This window comes from Castor canadensis, chromosome 1, assembly GCF_047511655.1.
Source record: "Castor canadensis chromosome 1, mCasCan1.hap1v2, whole genome shotgun sequence".
In the NCBI taxonomy this organism is placed as follows: domain Eukaryota; kingdom Metazoa; phylum Chordata; class Mammalia; order Rodentia; family Castoridae; genus Castor; species Castor canadensis.
In genome coordinates this window covers 184546909-184573614 of record NC_133386.1, presented here as the reverse complement: position 1 = coordinate 184573614, position 26706 = coordinate 184546909, and the positions used below count along the sequence as shown (strand labels likewise).

General features: G+C 32.7%; 2 pseudogenes; both read right to left on the bottom strand.

Moving 5' to 3' along the window:
- Positions 1-9334: 9334 nt before the first annotated feature.
- Positions 9335-10223, bottom strand: LOC109678877 (olfactory receptor 4A16-like; annotated as a pseudogene).
- Positions 10224-18852: 8629 nt separating this feature from the next.
- On the bottom strand, positions 18853-19795 carry LOC109678879 (olfactory receptor 4A5-like; annotated as a pseudogene).
- Between the last annotated feature and the right edge of the window lie 6911 nt (positions 19796-26706).

Below are 26706 nucleotides of genomic sequence, written 5' to 3'. Positions count from 1 at the left end.
ATACAGAGTTTCAGTGTGAGATGGTTAGAAATGGTAGTTGCAAAAAAATGTGTTGTATATATTTTACCATAATAGAAAACAGAAATAAAACATTTATATAGAACCAGAATATACGAAAGTACCATATGCAAGATGACAATATATAAAAACATAGATAATTGTTAGATTTTCCTAATTATATCAATGTTGGCTTTAATATTATTTTTAAAAGATGCTGTGGAGATTATGTATATAATTCCATTATATTATGTTGTGCCACATGTTTTCACTATTTTAGTATGTATCCAAATAACCCTAATATAAAACTTGGAGAAGATTATTGGCATGGTACTTATTCTAATGTGATGCTCTATGTGATGGATAAAATGAATGGCTGACAATCTTATTCTTGGTTCTGCACAAAATATGTGACAAAAGTAAAAATCCTGCTTCTTAAGAAAGAAATACAATTGATTCAAGATAAGCTCATTTGGCCTTATGTAATAGTAGTGAAGAGTTTTTTATAATATGTTACCTGGGCTTCCTATTTCTTCTTTGGTCACTTGTTCCAACTTCAGTTTCCTGAAATTTTATCAATGGTCCTGGAGGATGATATCTTAGTTAGTTGAAGATAAATCAGGAATGCCACCATATTGGTCCAAATGGGACTGCAAAGGACAGGTGAGAACATAGTCACTCACTGAAGATAAAGATGTTTGGTCTGGTAGCCTGCAGAAATCATATACACCTTCCCTTGCTTCCAAAAGCATTTTGTAGTTTAAATTATGCATTTATCCAGAGTTGGGTTCATGAAAAAAAAACAGTTGATTTCTTAACAGATCATCAAATATGAGAGTTGTTACTGAGAATACACAGTACAGAATATTCTTAAAAATAGACTATTTTAAATTCTTAAAAGCATACACATAATTACATTAATTTTCTTCACTTTGTTTGGTAACGGCTTTTATTTTACATCTTCATAATAGCATTAATAACTTGGGAGAATCCTCCATGTAAGGGAAGAGATTACTGGGAATTCAATCAATTAAAATATTTGCCACAAAACTAAGTTGATCAAAGTATCCCCACAGCTGCTTTCTCCAAATTAAATTCACTAAGGGATCATGCCCCAGAGATCAGGTATCTTTAACATGATACTTCCATTGAATTCCACATTTTCAGAAGCTTCACATGGACATCAACTTTAGGATAATTAAGTGAAAATATAGCAATCTAAGAGCAAGTCACTTATTGAAAGCAAAGATTGTGTGAATAGAATCCTTTGTTTCAGATTAATCAGTACCTACTTGAAACTTTTGAATCCAATAATGAAGGAGTGAAAGAAAAACTTAAAGTTTTGTTAAGGGTAAACAATCTTAAAGAGAATTGCAGGAGATCATTGCTAATCAACTTGCTGAAAGTTTCACTGTAACTCAAATAATAACCACATATCAAATACAACTGAGAAGTTTGTTGAGAAGAAAATAAAAAAAAGTTTCTTAAAAAGAAATAAGAAAATAAATAATTATAGCCTATAATTTGGAAGACATTATTACAAGATAATATTCAGAATATTTGATTCTTGATATTTATGCATCCTTTATGTAAAAATGAATGTTCCTTAAACCTAAATCTTTGTACACATCCTCCAACAATAATAACATAAGTATATAATATCACAGGTAAAATATTCAGTGTTTCAAAGTATAAAGTACAAATTACTTCTTAATAGGGAAATAAACATCACTTAGAAAAGATGGTGAAGAAAACAGAGCAAAGAAGAAAGAAGAGACCAAAAAAACTGGCACACAGCGAGAAACATCTGCAAAAGACTAAATCACATCAATTTAAAATCGTCAGAGAAAGCAGTCTGATAACTGACAAATTGTGTGTTCAAGAGAAGGATGAAAGTATGTAAAATCTAAAAAGTCATTCTAAAAATACATCAATTCTTGGGGAGATGAAATTGCAAACAATTGAAAAGTACTCATGAGAGTTGATGATAAAGAAAAAGGAGGAAATAAGTACAGAAGATTATAGTTTTGAGAAAGTAGAAAATTAAAAATTTAAAGATTTTATAATCTTTATTCCCCCACTTAAAATTTTAACCTGATAAAACTAACAAGGGAGCACCTATGTGGTAGAAGTCATATAAAATATCCACGACTCTTTTTACTTACATAGAACTAATAGTTCAAGACCCCAAAATGAAGAGAAAATATAAATGAGTATAATTTCATGAGTATAGTTTCATGATAAGAAGAAACCAGAGAATAAAACCATGACAGTTTAACTCATGACTCCCTACAAAAGAACAAAGAACCAACGAAAACTTACAAAAATATATGAGTTGAATTTCAAAAGAAATTGTTGATAATAGATACTCAGATGTAGGTGAGTTATTGGTATGTTCCCTAGGGAATGACATCTGTAAAAAGCAATGGAAACTAGATTAGACATAGAGAGAAACTCATATTTATGTAACTGTATCAAAGGCCAACACCATAGAACAGTGCAGCAGGAATGATCTTAAAGATGTCTAAATCAAGGTAAATGACCTGGACTGCTACATGCTTAATTAAATCAGAAATTAGATGCAAGCAAAGATGAGAATGATATAGCATGCCTATTCATACATACATAACTTTAACCTCAGATTATTGAATTATCTAAATTATCAAGTTTGGATTCAGCAATATTCTACAAAGCAAATGGAACTAACTGTAAGAGGGTAAATATGGTGAAAAAATGTGTACACATGTATGTAAATGCAAAAATTATACCTGTTGAAACTAATCCAGGAATTGTGGGTAGGAGAATAAAGGATAGTGATGGAGGGCTGAATTCAAGTATGATATATTTGATACATTATAAGAGCCTTTGCAAATGCCACAATGTACCCCAACCCAGCACAACAATAAAGGACAAAAATTTAGAATAACCAGAAAAAAAGAATAATTAAAGAAGATATTTTATTTTAGAGGTAAAAAATATTAATGTAATAAAAAGTCAAAGTACTGAAGAACTGTTGCAAGTCAAAATAGAGATATAGCAGCTAAATTAAACCATCATTATAGATCCTACTCTGAAAATTTCCTCCATTGTTCCCCATTTGGAGAATTTTTGTTGGACTCTGACATTACAATATTATGCCTGAAGTCAGCATACTATATAAACTTATTCATGTAAGTTATGTTTATACCTTTAAAAAAATTGTCTGGGCCAGGTATGGTACCTCATGTCTGTAATTCCAGACACTTGGGAGGAGAAGATTTGGAGGATCAATTTTTCTGGTCAACCTGGTCACAACAAACAAGTTTGTTAGTATGATGGTGTATGCTTATCATCCAGCTAAGTGATGGGAACCTGAGACAGAAGGATTAAGATCCAATGTCTACCCCAGTCAAAAGCAAGACTGTATCTAAATGACAAACTGAATCCAAAATGGCAAGGAACATGGTGTAAGTGGTGGAGCACTTGTCTGGCAAGTACAAGGCTCTGAGCTCAAACCCCAGTACTTACATCTCTTCAGGTTGCAATAGGCATGAATTTGAGAGAATGGTGCTGAAGCAAAAGGAGAAGTTACTATGGAAATTTGAGCTACAATTAAAACTAACAACTATACATAAGATCATCTTGCTTATAGTCAGAATGACCAAGTCTATATAAAAAATGTGGAGGTCAATGATACATTTGCCAGTTTTACACCTAGTACTCATAAGTGCACTTAACACATTTTATTCATGTCCTTGGAAGTTTGTGCTTGGTGTATTTGAAAGTCCTAGTGCCCACAGAAACAATGGTTCTATCAATAAATATAATAATTGTTCCTTTAAATTTTAAATGGAAATTATCCATTGATTAAGTCAAGAACCCCATGCTGATGAAATAGGTGGAAAGAATAGAAGCTGAGTACTTGATCCTAACTTCCAAATGATAATTGAGTTGCTGCACATGAATGAAGGTATAAAACACTATTAGCCCATGCCCAATAAAGGACAATGAGAAATTGAGGCAAACTTAGAAACTTGAATCCTACAGTGATGAAAGTTTGCATCACTCACCTAAGTAAATACTCTGGTAAAGTGCAGCTGAGGAACTGGCAGAAAGCAAAAATGAATATCAAATGAATAAAGAGGAGTCATGATCAGTGACTTGGGTCACATGACAATCTTTTAAGGCAGGTGTTTTATTTTTTTATTATAGATCCATTAGCACTTTATCTTTTCCCCTCCTGCTTCAAATAAGAATTTTGGTGGTACATATTTCAATTTACATTTGAAGTGGATGTCTGTATAAATTGAAGTCAAGCGTTGATATGAAGCTGAAGAGTCTTTGCCTGATCTCTGGATTGGGGACTGTTCTACTTCCTAGCCAAACTCCAAAGTGCATGATAGAAGCAAAAAGGGTAACCTATTACAGATGTATTTAAGTTGCTCCTACAGATTGTACTGTCTACTCTTTTAGCTCCTGCTATTCACTGTTCCTTTTGGCTGGGAAGGAAAACTTTCTCTTCCACACGGGAATCTCCAATGTTTTCTGTCCTCTTTTGGGACCTTAGGAAAATGACCCTGAAAAATCTTCAACCAAGCAAATTTGTCTTCAAACTGCTGGTTAGAATAGGCTAATGGGAGCAAAGAATAGAAGGCCAGAAACCAAAAACAAAAGAAATCAAGATACTTATCTCATTGGTACTTCTCCTTAAGAGGCATGATTTGAAAATCACTAAATCTTTCATATCAAACCATAGTAACTGTCATGTACTTTCTCTTCCTTGCTATAGCCATTACTGTTTCCTTTTTAAAATTTATTTTATTTGTGTATTATTGTTGTACTGGATGTATAAAGTGACATTTACAAAAGTTTTAACAATATATCATAGTTGAGTTCACCTCCTCCATCATTCTCCTTTATTTCCCTGCCAACATTACCGTATTTTGAAGAAAATAAGTCCTCTATTTTCCCCTTCAGAGTCAGGGGTGGTAATAACTTCCCATTGTGACTATTCCTTGGAACTTCACCAATTGTTTTAGTTCCTTAACATTGAAAATTCCTTGTAAATAGTTTGTGATTGCTCCTTTGAAAGGTAACGTCTGTTCCTCTGGGTTACTGACATAAAGATGGAGATGAGAATTTTTAATGAACATTTTTATAGGGAAATTCCACCAACATCCTCATGGAGCCCAAGAAGTCAGGGTTTTCTCCATCTGTTAATCCACACCCATGCCTTCCACAATAAAGAAATGTGCAACATAAAATATTGCAAAAAAATTATTAGTAAGAAAAATCCTTATTTGAAATGATAGCAATTTCTTCTAGCAAATCTAAAAGAGTTAACTGAGAATCTGTCATATTAAACAAATGAGGCAAGTAAAGTCACTGAGCTAAGGGTTTAACTTTTTTTTTGCAGTGCTGAGATTTGAACTCAGGGACTACACTTTGATCCACTCCACAAGCCCTTTTTTGTATTTTTTTTTTTTAGATAGAGTCTTGCAAACTGTTTGTTCAGGCTTTGAGCTGTGGTCCTCTTGATCCCCACCTCTTGAGTAGCTAGGATTATGGGTGTGAGCCACCAACACCTAACTTCTTGAATACTAGCAATAATTATTTTTAAAGAGTAACTTGGAAAGGTTACCTTTAATTAAAGTAACACAAATTTTAAAATATGAATTTAAGCAAAAAAGGTGAAAGAACTGTGTGATGAAAACAAAGATTTAATGAAGAATATCAAATCCCTAAACAGAGAGACTTTCATGTTTCCAAATAGAATAATTCAATGTGATCAACATGAAATTATTTTACAAATTAATACAAATTTAGAACATTATCAGTCAAAAATCATAGTCCATTTATGCAAGCTTGTGATATCACAAGAGTAATAATTTTGGAAAATGTTACTTAACAGTGTTCAGTGACAGACATTTTATCAGATATAAAAATCTTTAAAAACTAAAATAAAAGTCCATTGTGTGGGAATAATCAATCAAAAGTTTAGAAATAAGTGTTTGGACATTAGATATAGTAGGATGTAGATTATGAGGAAGAATTTTTTAGAAATGTGTTGAAAAAACAGTTTTAGAGCAAAAAAGCAAATAATAGTAACAGTAATGTAAGAAAACAAAATATCTGATTTAAAAATGAACAAAGTATCTAAAAAATCATCTCTCAAAGCAAGACATACAAATTGCCAAGAGATATTTTAAAAGGTTTACCATTGGACTGTAAATAAATACGGCCATTGTGAAGAACAATATGGAGTTTCCTCAAAATTTAAAAGTAAAATGACTATACACTCCAACAATCCCACTCCTGGGTAAGTATCCACAAGATATGAAATCAAAATCGCTAATAAATGTCTGAATTTCCATATTTATTTAAGCACATTCACAATAGCAATGATAAGCATTCAATCTAAGAGTCTGATTATTGATGAATAGATGAGGAAATGTACATAAATACCATGGAATATTAGTAAACTATAAAATAATGAAATCCAATCAAATTTGACATCGTGGTTGAGCCTATAAAACACAATGTTAAATTATGTAAGTCAGGCACTGAATTACAAATATTGTAAATTTCCATTTATGTGAAATCGAAAAGCTGAAGTCAAGAGTAAGAAGAGAACTAGGAGCTGTAGTGGGATGCTGAGGAGATGGTGGTCAAAGGACAAAAATTTTCTATTAAACAAGAAGAATGAAATATATTCAAGAAATATATTGTTAGGAACTGAATAGTAGAAATGGCTAATAAACACACATAAAAATGTTTAACATACTCAGCCATCAGGGAAGTGCAAGTCAAAACTACATTGAGATTCCACCTCACCTCAGGCAGAATGGCTATCATAAAGAAAACAAGTACCAACAAATGCTAGTGATGATGTGGGAAAATGGAATACTTAGTTATTGCTAGTGGGAAGATAAATTAGTCCAGTCACTATAAATTCTTCGAAAACCTAACAGTAAAATTCCAGTTATGTAGGAATACAACTTCTAAGTATATACCCCTCAAATTGAAGTCAACTTATTATAGAGCAGCCTGTATATAAATGTTTATAAACAATTTAAGGAATCAGCTTAGGTGCTCATCAAAAGATAGAGGCTAGAGAAAAAGATATACAAATGTATATACACATATATACATATGTGTATATATGTATATATAAATATAATGAAATTATGCATTTTCAGAAAAATGATGGAACTGAGTTCATCATGTTAAATGAAATAAGCCAGAGTCAAAAAAACAAGTATTATGTGTTCCCCACATTCTCATATGTGGAATCTAGATTTTTTTAAAACACACAAAATAAGAAGAGGGTCAATTTGGAAAGAGAAGAGGAGCAGAAATGGGGAGATTAGCTAAGAAAGAGTAATACAGGCGTGAATATGACCAATATACATTATACACATATATAGAAATATACGCTTTACTTTGCACAATTAATATGTGTTAAAAATGAATAAAAATAAAAATTGCCTTGGTCAAGATAATTAGCATAAAGAAGAAGAAATGGTGACTAGAGTTAATTGAAATATAGTGTATGCTTCAAATTGGAAAGAAGTAGATTATGTATTCTTACCACAAAAAACTGACAACTATGTAAGGTCATATCAAGTAATACCCATGTAAATTAGTTTGATTCTTGATTCAGCCATCCCACAAAGTATGTGTATTTCATATAGATGGATAGATCGATAGATCGATAGATAGATAATAAATAGATACATAGATGATATCTATTTATAAATATATATATTTACTTGTCAGTTTAAAAAAGACATTAAACTGATACAAAAATGGTACCAAAATGGGTCCTGTCCATCAAATGAAATAATACTATAAAAATAATGAAGAATTTACAAAACATATATATTACACACAATTTCTAAAGAACACCAACATTTGTGTAATAGTGTCTAATGTGGAAAATTAGGAAAAGACATATACATTTCATAGAAGACTAGACAAAATAGACGTTTGTTAAAAAGATGACAATATGCACAGCTTTGATAGCAATATGTATTGCAAAAGAATACTTTTTGCAAAAGTCACAAAAGAGCAGTCTTGTACTGTTAAATTCTCATAAAATATCAAACATCACATAACATAGAGCTAGCAAGTTGTATAGCAATAGAATAATTACACAGTGCTGATGTGAGTGCAAATTTTAACACAGTATTAGGGAAAAGTTCAGTTATCTGTAAAGTGTATATATCAACATCCTATTTAACATGAAAGTATGTCTTTCACTTAGAAAATCTTACAAAGCATAGAGAGGTTTCATTTGTAAGAACGGCAATTCTATCTTCTCTTACTTAGTGATACTCCAAGACAGTTGCAACTGAGGAACACTGGGTTTTTGTATAATATGGAGAAACAAAATGTTTAAACCAAAACTATCATGCTAAGTCTGTAAGTATTTAAGTTGAATACAACTTTTAGAGAATGTGATGTATATGAACAGAAATATATTTCTTTACCTCAATATTGTAAAAACAAAATGTACTTATTCACCAAAGAATGGCAAAAAAATGTACATGGTAAACCAGTGAGGTTCATCACATATCACAAAACTGACAGCTACAGAGGTCTCAATATGTTTTGTGTGCTGTGTTTTGTTTTATTTTATTCATGGAGACAAGGTCTCACTATATTTTTTAGGCTACACTAGAAATCTCTACATAGTACAGGCTGAACAGGAATTCATTATCCCAACTCAGCCTTTGAAGTGTCGGGATCATAGCCACAAGCTACCATACATAACATTTTTAATGTCTTGAACCAAGCAAATATTAATTGCCAGTTAATCTCATGAACTGAAAATCCATGCACATTTACTTAACAGTGGAAGTGATTTTAAGAAAAACTGTATAATATAGCTCTAGAAAGTTGCCATGCTGAAAAAACAATGAATATTAAAAGTCAGTACTTTGCTCCTAAAAAATTCATCTAAGTAGTAGACAAATGGATATCTCAATAATTTTAGTGATACTGAGGTTTCAAATTTGCTCATTTTCTACTTTCAAAACATTTTCTTCCTAGTCTTATTTCAATCTGAATTGTAAAACATAAATAAAACTACAAGCTGTGCTTAGTTTTGGTCTTGCAATAAGACAAATACCAGTATCTTTTTATCATCTTTCCTGTTTCTTTTTGTAAGACTGACCTTAAATTCAAAGGATAAGGTATGGTTTGATTGGCTTTCAAAAAATAAAGGGAAGCATTCCTTGATTAGTTGGGTCATCTTTTGTTAGAAATTATATCTTGATTGTTGCTTTAAAATGAAAAAAAAATGTGCTCACTGTGGAAGTTGCATTCTTATTCTGCCTGCAATTAACTTATTAAGTCAGAGATTTCTCATAGCAATTTGCATCTCTGAATTCCTCAAGGTTTATATTAAAGGATTCAACATAGGATTGATGACTGTAAAAACCACACTTAGGATTTATCACTGGGAAGGTTGGAAACTGGTCTTATATAGATGAAAATACAGGGAGCAAAAAAGAGGATAAGCACTGTGATGTATGGGCAGCAGGTTGACAGGGCTTTGTGCCTCCCTTCCTGACTGTGAGTGTTAAGAGAATTTAAGATGAATCCATAGGATATTAGGAGAAGGATAAAAATGAGCACACAGATTGCTCCACCATTGGCAACCACAGTGAGGCCTATGAAGTAGGTGTCAGTGCATGCAAGATCCAATAGTGGGTACATATCACAGATGAAGTAGTCAATGACATCAGGGCCACAGAAAGGAAACTGTACACAAAGACAAGTTGAACAACAGAGTGCACAAAACCTCCAACTCAGGCCACCACCAACAGGAGAACACAAACCTGTCGATTCATGATGATCAAATAGTGCAGTGGCTTACAGATGGCCACATAGCGATCATAGGCCATCACCACAAGAAGAAACACCTCAGCACCACCAAATAAATGCTCTATAAAGAGCTGGCTCATGCAGGCACAGATGGAAATCGTCTTTTTATCACAGAGTAAGTCTATGGTCATCTTGGGTGAAGTAGCAGTGGAATAAACGGCATCCATGAGTGACAGATAGGCAAGAAAGAAGTACATTGGAGAGTCCAAGGAGGAGCTGGCAATGACAGTCACCACAATGAGCAGATTGCCCACCATTGTCACAATGTAGATGAGTAAAAACATGGTGAATGATGCCTTTTGCCCATCAGTGAAGCCCATGAGGACAAATTCAGTGACATTGTTACTCTGTGGCATTTATTCTTCTCCAGTGTTTGTTTCTAGTCTATAGAGTAGAATAGCCAATCATCAAACAGTTATATATGCATTTAATAAGTCCTGAGTTAAAATATGTCTTTTCTTAACACAGAAGTCAACAATAATGACCAAGTAAAGGGTTCCTGCTTTCAACAAACCGACTAATTGTGACAATTACCTGTATAAGCAACCACAGCATCAGTCCTTTGAATTATTAGTATTTGTTGAGAGTAGTTTTGCAATATGATTTGTGTATCACCAAAAATAACACCTCTTCTGAATAACACCTCTTCTCAGGGACAACAATTGTATCAAACTCCATGTTAGGTAGTCAGTCTTTCATTTTCCAACGGACCTTTTGTTTTTCTGAATTCCTCATTAAGTCCCAAAATACTAGAATTTGAATTATATTAAATAACTACAAAAGTTTTTTACACATTTCTGCCTGGAGAAGTTATTCATTATAACTCTGTTAGCTTTTTCAGGAACTATAATTCTGTCAACTGCATCCTTGTTTATACCAATTTCATAACACATTTATTCTCATTAACCTAATTTTCAGCAAAAATTTTTACTAAATGAAACAAACTCATGACCTTTACCACCTACTCCATTAGCAGCTAGTATGTTTTTTAGGACTCAGGATAAGATGTGTAGTGAAGATAAAGAAAATAGAAGCTGAAAAGAGAAATAGTAATAGTAAAGCATGTCCTTTATAGATACAAATTCCTAGTTCTAGTGCTCAAAAATAGAAATTCAGTCTCCACATTAAAAAAACAGCATATTCAAGGGAAAAGTATAAAGGTAATTAGAAATATGTTTCAGTTTACACATGAAAAGATAAAGTGATTGGATTAGTTGATCTCAGAAACCTTTATAATCCAACTACCTATAAAACTACTAGTGCAATCCTACCTTATTATTCTGATGACCTTTTCCTGGTTTTATATTTTATAATCAAATAGCAATTTCCAAGTTGATTTTTTAAATTTGAATACCTATTATTTATTAGCCAATAGTAAATATGAAAATGTGATTGATTGCTACAGTGACCAAATGACAACACAAAATTTCTCTGTTGGTGTGTACCAAGATGGAACCCAAGGCATTCCCAGAGAAAGAGAGAAGCAGCACAGTTGTCTGAACCCTGCAGTTACAGTACTTGAGTTGCACTCCCAGGTCATTCGCATCCCATATACATGACCTTATACAACTCCATGTACATCTGTGTCATGATTTTTACCATAGGGACACCCATAGCATCTATTTGTTAGGGTTGTTTTTATTTCATATAAAGTGCCTACAACACTGCTGGGCAACTTGCAAAATCTAAGTAAATAGTAACTGTCACCAACATTTTTAATATTTCACTGTGTGCGTTTGGTCAGAATAAATCATCAGGATCATGGTATATTTAATAAGAATTATAAGCATGCTCCAGGATATCAAGCATACTATAATTGTAACTCACAAAGCTATTTTGAGGCATAATATACAGTTTTACCTATTGGGAAATATCTCTCTTATTAAACATAAGTAAAAGTTATATTTACCTATGAGGAGATACATCTTGACTGAAAGCCAGCAAGCATTTTCCATGCATAGGAATTTGGTAGTGGAGGAGGACAAGTGCAGAGAGCTTGAGATTTCCTTAGGAGCTGGCTGTGATAAGCATCCTACTGGTTTTATTCACATAACAACTTTTGTCTGATTCAGAAGATAGCTCATTCTGAAGATGCAGACAGATGAAGGAACAACCAAATATTCTATGTCCAGTTCTCTTTGTCACCTATCATACTTTCAATGTTTATTCCCACCAATTACCAGTGCTGATTTTGACCAGTTTGCAAATCTTATTGGGCAGCTTGCATATTTATATAATAGAATAAACACTGAGTATTTAAGCATAGGTTAAAGAGTCATTTAAAATTTAATGTTACAGAAATTTATGACTATAACCATGCTTTCAATTTCAGCCATTACTTTTCTAGAACAAGTATTAATATAGTTGTGTAAGAGCATGAACTTTTCAAAGCATACTATAATAGTAACAAAAATACTACATATAGTAGTTTATAATAATAATTTTATAAATAGTTCTAAGTTATAGTAAATAAGGTACATTCCTAAACATGGGTTCTCTAATAAATGTACTAACATGTTTTCTGGGATTACACAAATGCCCACATCAAGCTTACAGAAAACAGTAGACATTTGTTGCTTTATAATTTATCATACTTCATATACTATGTAATTTTTAATTTTCTGATTCAAATATATCTAAACCAATTAACTGTAGCTAAAATATGGAAAATATCAAATCACACAATTAGCTATAAGCCAATTTTTATTTGATATCTGTGTAGCATATACTTCTGGTTAACTGAAAAAAGAGAAAATAAACACCTATCAATTATAATATTAAAACCAAATATATTTTGTATGATCTAACTAATTTGTGTGCTCTGCTTGCTTCATTTATCTAATTCAGATACCTCCACTGAGAATCTATGATGTTTAGAATGCTAGTTATATTTCAACTTTTCAAAGAAATTTCATTTAATACCCATTGTCAGTTTTTCTTTTTAACTCACAACCTGGGTCTTGTCCTGAGTCTGGAAAATTAATGCCTCTTTCATTCAGGGTATCTAGATACCTCATGTCACTATTTGTGATCACAGAACACAGGATAATGTAAGGCTGATTGGTGGATGTACCAGTAGCTCCAACTGGCTACTGTTCCCATGTTTCAACACTGGTTTCCCTTTAATTAAGTCTTTCAGAGGAGTATAAAATTATCCAAATTACATGACTGAGGTATAAAGACATTTAAATATTAGCATTAACTATATAAAGATAGCTAAATATTCTAGCCTATTAGGAAACTTTCTTCATGAAAAAACAAATATACTATGTCTGTATGACTATGTAAAACTGACCTAATTAAAGGATATTAAGCTGGCCAGTTCATTATTTGATAGCAAAAATAAACAAACAAAAAAATTTAACAACACTAAAATTGATAAAACAGTTTTGGTAAAACAAGTTTTGCTTTACTTGGTCAGTTGTAGAAAAACAACAAAAGTTTTTACTTTGAGGATTTTTGATAATATTTAAATGCCTACCTATTCTCTGTACCTAAGAATGCAAAGGCTGGTATTTGATTTCTTGGAAAAGCTGATAATGGAGATTTCTCACAAGTAAAAGCAGAGCTCTTCAAACTTTCTGTCATTCAATTAGCATCTTTTGAAGTAAGTCCTCTTCCTAACTAAAAAACGTACCCAGACTCATTCAGGAAATGGAGACTTACAAACTGCTATAAGCAATGATGGATATAACAAGAAAAGGAAGCACACTCAAGTCTAGATACCAACTGAAGAGCTACTTCAAGAAGGGTAGAATCTGACTTTTCAAAAACCATTTGGGTCGTTTTAACAGGGAAATAATTCTTGCATGTATTTGTGCAGATACAGTCTATTACTTTAGGCATCATCACTAATTTAAATGAAAGAGACTGTAACATCATTATTGATGAGTTTAGTAGACTATTTGCAACAAATTCAAATGCCATACTCTCTTATAGCAGGTTTGTTGGGAGCCATGAGCCGCAATCTGACAAGGTCGTTGCAGCTTAGCAGGATCCTGGCAAGGTCAGAGTCTGCAAGTGCACCATGTCTCTCACTGGGGTTTTGAAGGAACATGGAGTGGCTCCCTTTGTCTGGAGAAAAGAAACATTAATTAACCTAACGGTATTTGTTTGTGAAAGATTAGGAACAGGGTGACATGCCCCTGGCAACCAGGCCCGGGTTTTGTATATGTGAAACTAGCCAAAACTAGGTGAAACGAGGGAGGTCCGGGTTTCATTTGTGAAACCAGGGAGGTTGGAGTGAGGGCACTGTTTTTCAGGTAGAGGGCATTGTTTCCCAGGCATAGAAGTTCTTCTTTCATTGTATAGCTTTCTGGTTTGAACTGCTTATAAGCCTGATGCAAAAATAAAAAATTCGCCAGTTGGTCATCAGTCTTCTGGTTCTCAGGATTTGTGTCTTGTGTGTTCACTCCTTTCCTGAGCCCTTTCAGGTCAAGAACCTCTGAGATTCAGGCACAGGTTTATATCCTTGAATAATCCCTAGAGGAAAAAAGGCTTGGATCATGCCAAGAAAGAGTAGCTAACTGCCAAATTAATGTTTTAACCATGCCAAAGGGGGGAAGTAACCCCAGTGCCCTTACCTTACCACATAACCAGCAAAAGACTGCCTTATGCTGCCTGTAAGACAGACTGCCCAAGAATCTCTGAGGATCAGAGACAGAGTGCGTGAACTGGTGGTTCTAAGTAGTTAATGTTCTAATTCTTGTAAAACAAGCAATCACATTTTGCGTTATTATTTGGAGTGGAGGCTCTTTATCAAGTCCTGAATTTCCATCAGGTGGAATTGTAAAGACCATCACTCTATTAATCCAATACCTTAACTTTAATTAATGATCAAATAATTATTCCTACAAGGAATAATGTTTTTCCAACAAATGAACAGTGTCTAAGTCTTTCCACTCCTACTCATTTACCATAGTTTGCCTTCAGCTACTCTGAACAAATGTAATAGTATGTAAAAATATATATTAGATCTTTGGTGTTATAAGTGCTTAGACTTTGTATCAGTGGTTGTCTACAACAGCCCATATTAATTTGAACTTATTAATTGATTTCAGTGCTGTCTCCAAATATGCTATATTACACAGAGACATTCTGTAGCCAGTATCTACCACCACACTAGAACATTAGCAATAGAATATGTATTCATTGTCTCTAAAATTTAAAAAAAATCACTTGTTTCAAATAAGAGCAACCAGAAGACCTGGCAAAATGTAAAATATATGTGTTTAAGAATACTTAAAGCCATCAAGAAAGAAGAGCTGTAGATTTAATATTTTGTAGGAAAATCAGAAAATCAAACCTTGAATTCAGATCTCTTTTCTCAAAGATATGGAATAATTCTAAAAGCCACAAATGACAGTGTAAAAATCAAGATGGAACTTTCTATAAATGCTTTATTCTGAGGGACACAAATGAAATTCATGAACTGCCAATGAGAAGCATCCTCTGTAAACAACTAGGTTTATGCTTGAGAGCCACAGAAGGCTTTTCTCTTGAAGTAGCAATGTTAGACAGTATAATAATTGTTTGACTGTTAGGGGAGACTAGGGGAGGAGAGAAAGAAGGTCAGAATGATAGATAGTGAATAATATTGAAATACATCACATCTGTGTAGGAACAAAATACAGCAAAATTCATTGAAAACTGTTGACCAGTACAGGTTAGAGGAAAAGTGTAAGGAAGAGTAATAGGGGGAGGTAGACTGACTCAATCACAATACATTTACAGATGAAATACCAAAGCACAACCCCACCAAACAATGAATAGACACTTAAACAATGAAGGACAGAAATGTAAAACAGGTCATAATGAATAGAGGGGACTACTGGAAAGGAGAGGGTAAATGAACAAGGTAAAGGAGGTTGAATATGAATGATGTATTTTCTACACATGCATGAATATGGAGCACTGAAACCTGTGGAAGTCATTTTAAGAAAGGGAAGGAAGAAGAGGGAGAACAATGGAGGAGATGAACCAAACTGGTGTATATTGTACTCATGTATGGAAATGTCACAAAGAAACCTCCTACTCAACTATTACATGCTAACAAAAATGTTTTTAAAAAGTCCTGAAAGGAATTCAACCCCAGTTTGAATTGTCCAATTTCTTGATTGGTTTGAGATTATGTAGTCCTTTAACTTCTGGAGACCTAGCTTCCAACTAAAAACACAGAAAATGTTCCCTTTAAAAAAAAGCACTTAAAAAAGTCTTTAGTTGTCTCTAAAAGGTTTTCCACACAAAGACTGACACTCAAGAAAATATTCTAAAAGAATAAAGCCAAAAACTTTTGGCTCATGCCTATAATCTTAGCAACTCAGGAGGGTCACTGTTCGAAGCCAGCCTGGCAAATAGTTTACAAGACCCTATCTCAGAAAGATCCTTCACAAAAAACAGCTGGTAGAGTGGCTCAAGGTGTATGTCCTGCATTCAAAACCCAGCACTGTAAAAATATAAAAAGTATAGGCGACAAACCAAGATTTAAAGGCAACAGCAATAAAAACAGATATTGATGATATGGATAAAGGGAGCTGTAGAGTAGATATACTGAAATCACAAGATGGTAATGTATTCAGTTTTGAAGATTAAAACAATAAAATATACAGTAACTGAAATTAATAACTCAATGTTTGTATTTAATAGTAGACTAATAGCAGACAAATCAAGATTTAGTGAACTGGAAGAAATATTACAAAAGAATATGCATACAAAAGAAGAGAGAAACAAAATAAATTCAGGGAATAGTACTAAAGAAGTAAAAAAGACAGTGCAAAACTTTTTAAAAGGACTGGAGACATAGCACAGTGGTAGAGCAGGACTCACCTAGCACACAAAGGCCAAAAATTTGATTTCCATAACAAGTAATTAAGCACAATCAATTAATTGATTAAAAAAAACCAGAATATACATTTAATTTAACTATAATTTCAGAAAGAGAACAGGTAAAATATTTGAAGGTATGATTAATTTTTCTCTAGTGGTTAAAAGATAATAATCTCTAAATTCATGAGATGTTAAATTTTCAAGAATAAAATGTTAAAATAAGTTTTGCAAAAGTATAAGTGAGCACAACACAACCAAAAGACAAAAGGAAATCTATTATTAAGGGTATACTGCATTAAGGAAAATAATGCTAAGAATGACAATCTACTTCTGAACAGCAAGTGGTGAAAACCAAAGTTTAAAGAATACGTAGTCAGTCAGTACAAAATGAAAATAAATATCAATATAGAATTAACCATTAATTTAACTCCTTACTGAAATGAGGCAAAATGTGCTTAACCAAGCCATGCTTTCTAGAAATCTACAGAACGATATTCAGGAAGAAGAAAAAAATTTGAAATGTAAAAATGCAAAGCAAAAATGTATGGAGACTGAGTATGAAGCTCAGATGTACAAGACCTAATTAACATACACAGGCACTGAATTAGATCCTGACACCAACAAACAAAAATCAACATGGAAGAAAAGGTAATGGAAACAAGTAGAAAGGGGAATTGTGGAAATAAACCAAAATGTACATTAGTACTATTATACTACACAACATTAATAAGAAGATGTTGGGTTTAAATTCAAATGAATGTCAACTATTTTTTAAAACGTAAATTTTCCTTATTTTAAAAAACAAGAGTCAATAAAAAGAGGCTTAGTAAAGAGTATATTAAATACCAGGATAAAAATATGAAAATAAAATAGTGGAAAAAATTACAAATATCCTGGAACTATTATTCACCGCTGGCATGAGTGCAATTTATAAGACAACTTATAGAAAATGCAATCATCTATAAATCATCTATAAAAGCAAATGTTTAAATACACTATTTACATGAAATAATTTTCTTCATTAGGAAGGAAAAGTCTTACAAAGCACAGAAGATGTTCCATTCACAAGGAAAGCAATCCTATCTTTTGCTTTTCAGTGATACTCTAAGATGGCTGCAACTGAAGAACACGGGGGTTTTGCATAACATCAAGAAATAAAATTTTATTTATGCCAAATCAAATCATTTAAAGCATATGAGTAAAGTATTTGAGTTGAATTAAACTTTCAGGGAACATAATGCTTACGCCTAATGACACATTTATTTACTCAGCATCATGAGGACAAAATAGAAAGTGTTACTCACTCTTCAAAGAATGGCAAAAAGATATGTGATAACTAGAGGGAGAATCACAAAAATGCCTTTAGAAATAGAATTAGTTGGTTCTCTAAAACAAAATATCCAGATTCTCACAAAATCAACCACATCTTATAGAACAAAACTGTTCACTGTCAATGTTTCATTTTGTTGTGTTGCATGGTGTTGTGTTGTGTTGTGTTTTAGGATTCAGGATCTCACTATGAAGCACAGGCTGAACTTGAACTCACAATCCTCATGCCTCTGCTTTCCAAGTGTCTGAATTACAGGTGTCAGCCAGTTTGTAAGGCCCTGCTAATGCCTTCAACTAAATAAAATATATGCTATCCCAATTTCATGAATAGAAAATGCATATCATTGATATAAAAAAGGTCAGCAATCAAGACAAAAATGTGTAGTGCAGCTGCAGAAAGGTGACATGCTAATACAATAAAAACCATTAATATTTAAAATCACTCTTTTGGTACCAAAAATTCATCTAAGTATTAAACAAATTATTTGCCAATAATTTGAGTATTGATGAGTTTTCAAAAAGTAGTTTGTTTTCTATTAAAAAACACAGTTTCATTTAAAGTCTCATATTGAATTGACTTTAAATTAAGTCTTAATTTAATATAAATTTAAAATAATAGCTTCAAGGAGATCTTGATTTTTTTACTTAGAATAGGACAAATACATGTATATCCTAGTTGTCTACATGATTGGCACTAACTTCAAAAGGTAATTTTCTCTTTGATGGTTTTGTAAAAACAGAGAATTCTAGAGAATGAATTGAGTTGAAAACCTCCTATTTGGTTAGAATTTACTATATGTTTGCTGATTCAAAAAATAATAACAATTGTATTCAGTATGAGAGATATACACTTATTCTACCTATAGTTAACTTTCTACACCAGAGTTTTTTCTTGCATGCTTCATCTCTGAATTTCTCCAGGTATGTATTAAAGGATTAAACATAGGAGTAATAACTGTAAAAACCACCCTTATGGATTTATCAATGGGAAAGTAGAAAACAGGTCTAATACATGAAAATACAGGGAACAAAAAAGAGGCCAACCACTGTGAGGTAGGAGCTGCATATTGATAGGGTTTTATGCCTCTCTTCCAGACTGTGGGTTTTCAAAAAGTTCAAAATGATGCCATAAGAAATTAGGACAAGGATAAAGAACACCATACAAAATGCTCCACCATTGGCAACCACAGCAAGGCCTATGAAGTAGGTGTCTGTGCAAGAAAGTTCTAACAATGGGTACATGTCACAGATGAAGTGATCAATGATATTGGGCCCACCGAAAGGGAGACTACACACGAGATAATTTGCATAATAGAGTGTGCAAAACCTCCAGCCCAGGACACCACCAACAAGAGGATGCAAACTCATCTATTCATGATGGTCAGATAGTGCAGTGACTTACAGATAGCGACATAGCAATCATAAGCCATCATCACCAGAAGAAAAACTTTAGCACCACCAAAAAAGTGTGGTATAAAGAGTTGGCCCATGAAAGCTGGGAAGGAAATGGACTTTTTCTCAAAAAGTAAATCTATGGTCATCTTGGGTGAAATAGCAGTGGAATACCTGGCAACCATGAGTGACACATAGGTAAGGAAAAAGTACATTGGGGAGTCTAAGGAGGGGCTGGCAAGAACAGTAACACAATGAGCAGGTTGCCCACCATTGTCACAATGTAGCTGAGTAAAAACAAGACTAATAATCCTTTTTGTCTATCAGCATTGTGAGTAAGACCCAGGAGAACAAGTTCAGTGACATTGTTACTCTGTCCCATTTACTCTTCTCTAAAGCTTGACTCAGAGCTCAGGAGAACAGGACCTGCCAGGAAATTGTGAACTTGTGAACAGTATCATGAATCCATTCTGTCATGGAGCACATATTCATCACCATCCTCTACAGTGGTGAATCCATATTAAACACTTAGTATCTATTTAGTTTGTCTTCTGAAAACCCCAATTAATCTTCCCTTAACTATTTTTTTCAAATCAAATGATTTTGGGGGTACTTAGTAGTTTTGGCTCTTTATCCACATCTTGGTAGATAGTCTGTACAAAGGAGCCAAACAACCAGGAGTTATTCATATATTCAATATCTCCTTATTGAAATATGTCCTACCTTGGTACAGATGTCAGCAATGAGGAACTGGGAATGTGTTCTTATTTCAGCAAACTTACTCTTTAGATATGGCAGTCAATTCTAAGTAAATAACAAGATTTATAGTTCATAGTATTAATTCCATATAACTTTTCAGTATTATCAGTGTAGTACCAAAAATATATAGCCCTTAAATATCTCTCAGAATTCAATTGCATCCCACCACACATTAGGTGGTCACTCTTTCATGTCTCAAAGAGTGTTCAGTCTTTTTAAATTGCTCATTAAAACTTAATACACTGGACTTTGCAGGTTATCATCAGATAACTACACAAGTGTTTAGCACATTGCCACCTGGAGCAATTACTTCTAATGACTCTATCAGCTTTTTTAGGCTCAATGATTCTGTTCACTGCATCTTTGCTTGTACCAAACTCACAATGTACATCAATTCACTATTCTAATTTTTAGCAAATATTTTAACTAAAGTGAGCAAATCATGACTGTTAACAATTACTGCATTAGCATTCCATTGGTTTCTTTTTAGATTATGTAGGTTAAGCTTGAGAATGGTGTGGCATGGCTTATATATAAGACTTTCTAGATCCGAGTGCTCAAAATTAGAACTTTAGTTCTAATTTAGTTTGAGTCATTTAAAGGTAATTACAAATATGCCTCCAATTACACATGGAAAGATAAAGGTGTTGAATGAGATTATTTCAGAATCCTATTAAAACTATCTATAACAAAATTAGTACAGACCTACAGTTTTCTTTTCTGTTGACTTTTTTTTCTACTTTATAGTCAAATATCAATTTCCAAGTTGATTACTGCTCCTTTAAAAATACCAGCCAATAATAAATGGGATGTGATGACTCCAGTGATCAAGTAACAATGCTGCTTCTCAGTCATTGTACACTGAGAGAGGGCCCAGGCATTCCTGAAGGAAAAGAGCACCACAGTTGTGTGAGCTCTGGAGCCACACTGCTTGAGTTGCAATCCCGCATTCATTTCTTCACTATGTATATGACCTTAAACAAATCAATAAACTTCCATTTGATATTTAGGATTTTTGCCATAGAGACACCAATACCATCTACCATTTAGGGCTAATTTTGAATTATAGGCAAAGTGCTTAGAGCAATGCTGGGAAACTGGTAAAATAAAACTAAATGGTAGCTATTATTAATATTTTAATATTTCATTATATGCACTTGATCAGAATAAATCATCAGGATCATGGCCAACTTAATAAGAATTATAAATATGCTTCAGTATATCAAGAATACTATAATTTTAACTCACAAAGTCCTTTTGTGACATAACATACAATTGTATCCATTGAGAAACATATATTTTATTAAATATTAGTAAGAGTAATATTTACCTATTAAGAAATTTATCTTGACTAGAAGCTAGCAAGAATATTCCATGCATATGGATTTGGTAGTAGAGGAGAACAAGTGCAGAGAGCTTGAGATTTCTTTAGAAGCTAGTCTGATGAGCATACTATGTGATTTATTGACATTACTACTTTCACCTGATTCAGAAGATTGTTCATTTTAAAAGTTGCAGACTGATGAAGGCACAACCTGTTGAAGAACATGAAACTGCAGAGTAGTTTATCTCCAATTCACTTTGTGCTGTATCTTACCTTCTTCAATGTTTATTCCCCTGATCAGAATACATATCTTATTAGGAAGCTTAAGTATTTATATCAAAGTGAAAAATTGAGTATTTAAGCCATAGTTCATAATCTAAGAGTTAAATATGTAAAAACCTGATGAATACTATGACTAGACTTTCAACAAATACCATTAAGTTAATAATTTTTACAAAACATATAGGTCCTCAACAACATGAATTTTCAAAACATAACACAATAATAACAAAAATACTACACATAGAACTATACAATAATAACTTTATGAGTTTCCTTAGGTGAGAATAGATGACATACCATACATCCCATCATGGTTTCCAATGTGTATACATACTAACATGTTTGCTGGAATCATTTTAAGATCCTACATAAAATTCCATATAAGCTTCGAGGACATAATATTCAGTTGTTCCTTTACATTTTATCACACTTGTTATGTAATTATGAATTTTTGACTTTAAATATCTAGAGAGAAATTATATATCTTTGTTAACACATTATGCAAAATGTTACAGGCAATAAGTTCATTAATTTATTTGTTAAATGTGTCACATGAATTGTGTGTTACTTGGCCAACGAGAAAATAAACACCTATCAAGTATAATATCAAAACCAAGTGTATCTTGCATGTTCTATTTAATTTCTATTTCACTGACTTTATGAGCCCAATTTACATCCCTCCAAAAAGATGATATGTTCAGGACATTGTATTTTAATATATCACAGGAAATTTCATCTAATATCATTGTCAATTGGGTCTTGTGATGGATCTGGAAAATCATTGCTGCTTTCACTTGGATAGATCAATGTCTTATGTAACTATGTGTGCATGTGTGCTCATAGAATACATGATAATGTAAAGCTGATGAGGATATCTACAAATAAATCCATCTGGCTATAGTTTTTATATTTATGTACAAGTTTCAAATTACTACAGCCCTTCAGAGAAGCATAAAATTGTCCAAACTGGATGCCAAGAAATAAAAACATATATCAAGGTTTACTGTATAGAGATAGCAGAATATTTTCACCTAGAAGAAACATTTCACCATGGACAAAATAAAAAACTGTATTTTGATGACTATGTAAAAATGAGCTAATTATTGGAAATTAACTTGGCCAAGTAAATTATTTGGCAGCACAAATAAGCAAACATGAATTTTAACAATAAAAATTGTTATAAAAGTTTTATTATTCTCTGTCAGTTATAGTAAAGTAACAAAAACATCATTAGACTAAATATTTATGAAAACATTTCAGTGCCTACCTATTAGGTTCAGTATTAAACAAGGTAAAGGCTGGTATTTAATTTCTTAGAAAAACTAATAAATGAGATTTCTCACAAGTAAAAAACAGAACTCTTAATTCTTGCTGTCATTCGAATAGCATCTTCCTAAGTAAGGCCTCTTCCTTCCTAATTACAAACATGAATGCATATACCCTGAGTCTCAAGCCAGGAAATTGAGACATTTTGCAAACTTCAATAAGCAATGATGGATATAATAGGAAAACATAAACTCTGAACACTACATATTGCAGGTTGGGCAGAATTTGAGCTTTCCAAAAACACTTTGGTCATTCTATCAAATTCTTCCATTTGCATGTACAAGTACCCTTTATGACTTTTTACATCATAACTAATTTAAATGAAAAAGACTGTAAGATCAACAGACTATTTGGAACAAATTCAAATAAGGCAATCTCTTCTGAACAGGTTTCTTCCCTTGAACAATCCCTAGTAAAAAATGATTTGATGCATGCAAAGAAAGACTAGCTGATTGCCAAATTATATGAAAAAATCTGTAATTTGAAAGCAAAGTTTTTAATGTACCTTGACTTTATAATGTATGTTTCACATTATGAAATACATAATCAAGAAAAATAATATTACATGTAGTCTAATGGAAGAAGCAGCATCCATCCAATTACCTAACCACACCCTAGCAAAGGACAGTCTTACACTGACTGTGAAACAGACTGCACAAGAACCTCTGAGGATCACAACCAGAGCACTTGTAAAGTTCTGTTCTTGAAATACAGGCAATAGCTTTGGACTTTTGTTTGGAGAGTAGGCATTTTGTCAAGTACTGAGTATCTGTTAGGTGAAAATGTAATGATCTTCATAGTATTAATTCAGTACTTTAATTTCAATTGTTAATCAAATAAGAGTTTTTGATATATATTGGATCTCTAATACCATAAGTGCTGTGATAAAGGGTCACACAAATACCTACCTAAACCACCTAAAGATTTTCATCAGTCCCTGGGCAACACTAAAATTTGTCACTTTGAAGTTACCAAACAAATGGATTAGCTACACCAACTCCAAATGAGAGATATAGTTCTTTTAAAAATATTTTTCTATCTTTATGGGTTAAGAAGTAAAATATTCAAGAGCAAACCTTTAATTCTGAAGCACTATCTGATACAATTTATTAAGCTACTGTGGCATAAATTGAGACTGCATTATAGCCTTTGAATAATTAACATTAGGACTATAGGTAATAAAATTTTATTGTTTTGGAATTTATGCTAAATCAGTAAGTTTTAGCTGCTCCTGTAATAAAAACTAAAAATTAGAGTTAATAGATGAGACAGTGGTTATGTTAATATACATCATTTTAGTAACTTTTTATCTATATGTATAACTTATTGTGACATTGAGCACTTTAATATACAAGGGAAAATTTATCTCAAAAAAGGAAATGCTGTAGAGAATAGGTAATGTTTCCATATTGCAGTGAACATACTTCTATCTTCTTCCCAACTTGTGATGACCCAAAATGACTACAGATTGATAACAAGCTTATTTTTTAAATATAAATGTAAAACTGAAATTTTATTATACAAAAATACATTCTTTAAGTTCATAATTAAAATATTGAAGTTGATTACAACATTTAAGAAGCATGCTTATGCCCAAAAAACACATTTTTGTCACTTTCTTCATCACAATTAAGGTACAATGGAAATATCTTCCAAAACAGAAAAATTTGCTCATTAACTTTTGACTAATATCACAAAAACATGCTTACAGCTGGGTTTAATATGACTTCCTAAAAGCACTGTCTGGTTTCATCAATCAATTTCTCTCTAACAAAACTGTTCATTGATGGTGTCATTAGATAAACACAATATTACATGCCATGAAAATACCCTGAACTTATAATGCATAGACATTGACCTAATGAAAAGAAGAAGTAACCTAAAATAATGTGCATAATGCAGGTCCATAAATCTCCCATGCAGATAAAATAATGTACAATACAATTCATGAACTCCTCTTTTACTCCCAGAAATCAGAGTATTAAGTACATTTCTTCGAAGAATACGGGTGATAAACATAAAAAGTATCTTATTTTACTGCTTTGAAAAAGATAAACCACTTACTTCTAAGTTCTATTTCAATCCAAATTCAGATAAAATTGTAAGATAAGTTTAGTTCCACCTTCACTTGTAACATGCAAAAACCTGTGCCTTGTATTAGTCATCCAAAATTCTTTATTAGATTGATTATAATCTCAAAGAATGATTTAAATTTACTTTTTGAGGGTTGTGAAAAAAGAGGGGCATCCCTAAAAAATTCATTGTGAAATCTACATCATCCTTTAGGATGATTTCCAACCTGTTTGTTGCCTTAGAATCAGCATAGAAATATTCCTATCCTATCTGTAGTTAACTTTTTATACCAGTTTTCCCCCAGAATTTTAATCTGTGAGTTTCTCAAGATGTGTACTAAAATATTCAGCATAGGAGAAAAAACCATATAAAAACTGTCATATGTTTATCAATTGGAAATTTGGAAACAGATTAAGCATACATAAAAATTCAGGGACCATAAAGAACACAATGACAGTGATGTAGAAGCTACCAGTTAACAGAGCTTTGTCTCTTCCTTTCTGACTATGAATCTTAAGAGAGTTTAGGATAATGAAACAAAAAAATTAGGATATGGATAAAAACTACCATATAGATTGCTCTTCAATTGGCATCAAGAATGAGGACTGTAGTGTCAGTGTCAGTACACACAAGTTCCCAAAAGGGTTACATGTCATAGGCAAAGTGGTTAATGACATTGGGCTGCAGAAATGGAGACTGTACTTTTCTCACAGCATAAAGCTATAACCAACTCCAGTTAGATGGCAATGGAATAAGAAGTACTCATGAGTGACAGGCAAGGAAGAAGAACACTGGGGAGCTCAAAAAGGGCTGGTCATAAAAGTCACTGTAATGAGCCGGTCACCTAACTTGTAGATAAGTAAAAACATCACAATACTTTCCTCCCATCAGGAGAAAAAGTGAGACCACAGAGAATAATTAAATTATAACATTTGTATAAAGTTGATGCAACTGGACATCATCATGTTAAATTAAATAAGCCAGACACAACAACACAGGTTTTCACTTACATGGGAGTACAGATAACTTTTTCAAATAAAAGTAATAGTAGAATTGGGACAATTTGGAAAGAGGAAAGGGAAAATGGGGATGGAGAATAGGGATAAAACAGAGTAATCTATGATACACTGTAAGACATTTTGTAAATGTCACAATGTGCCCCATTACAACAATAATAAAAAATAAATTAAAATTTGAAAAGACACAGTAATAATCTGGGAATGTTGGTTTACACCACTAATCTCACCTACTCAGGAATCAGAGGCAGGATGACTAAGAGCTCAATGCCAGCCCAGGCAAATTTATCAAGACCTACCTCAGAAACAAGATATAAAAGCAAATAGGTGCAGTTGTCACTCAAGTGATAGGACACTTGCCTAGAATGCATGAGGCCCTGGGTTCAACCCTCAACACTACCAAAAACAAAAGAAAAGTAACAAAGTAAACCATGACCAAAGTATGTTATTCACTTGTATGGAAACATCATAATTAAACCCCTTTGTACAGTCAACAAAGAAGAATCACTTCAT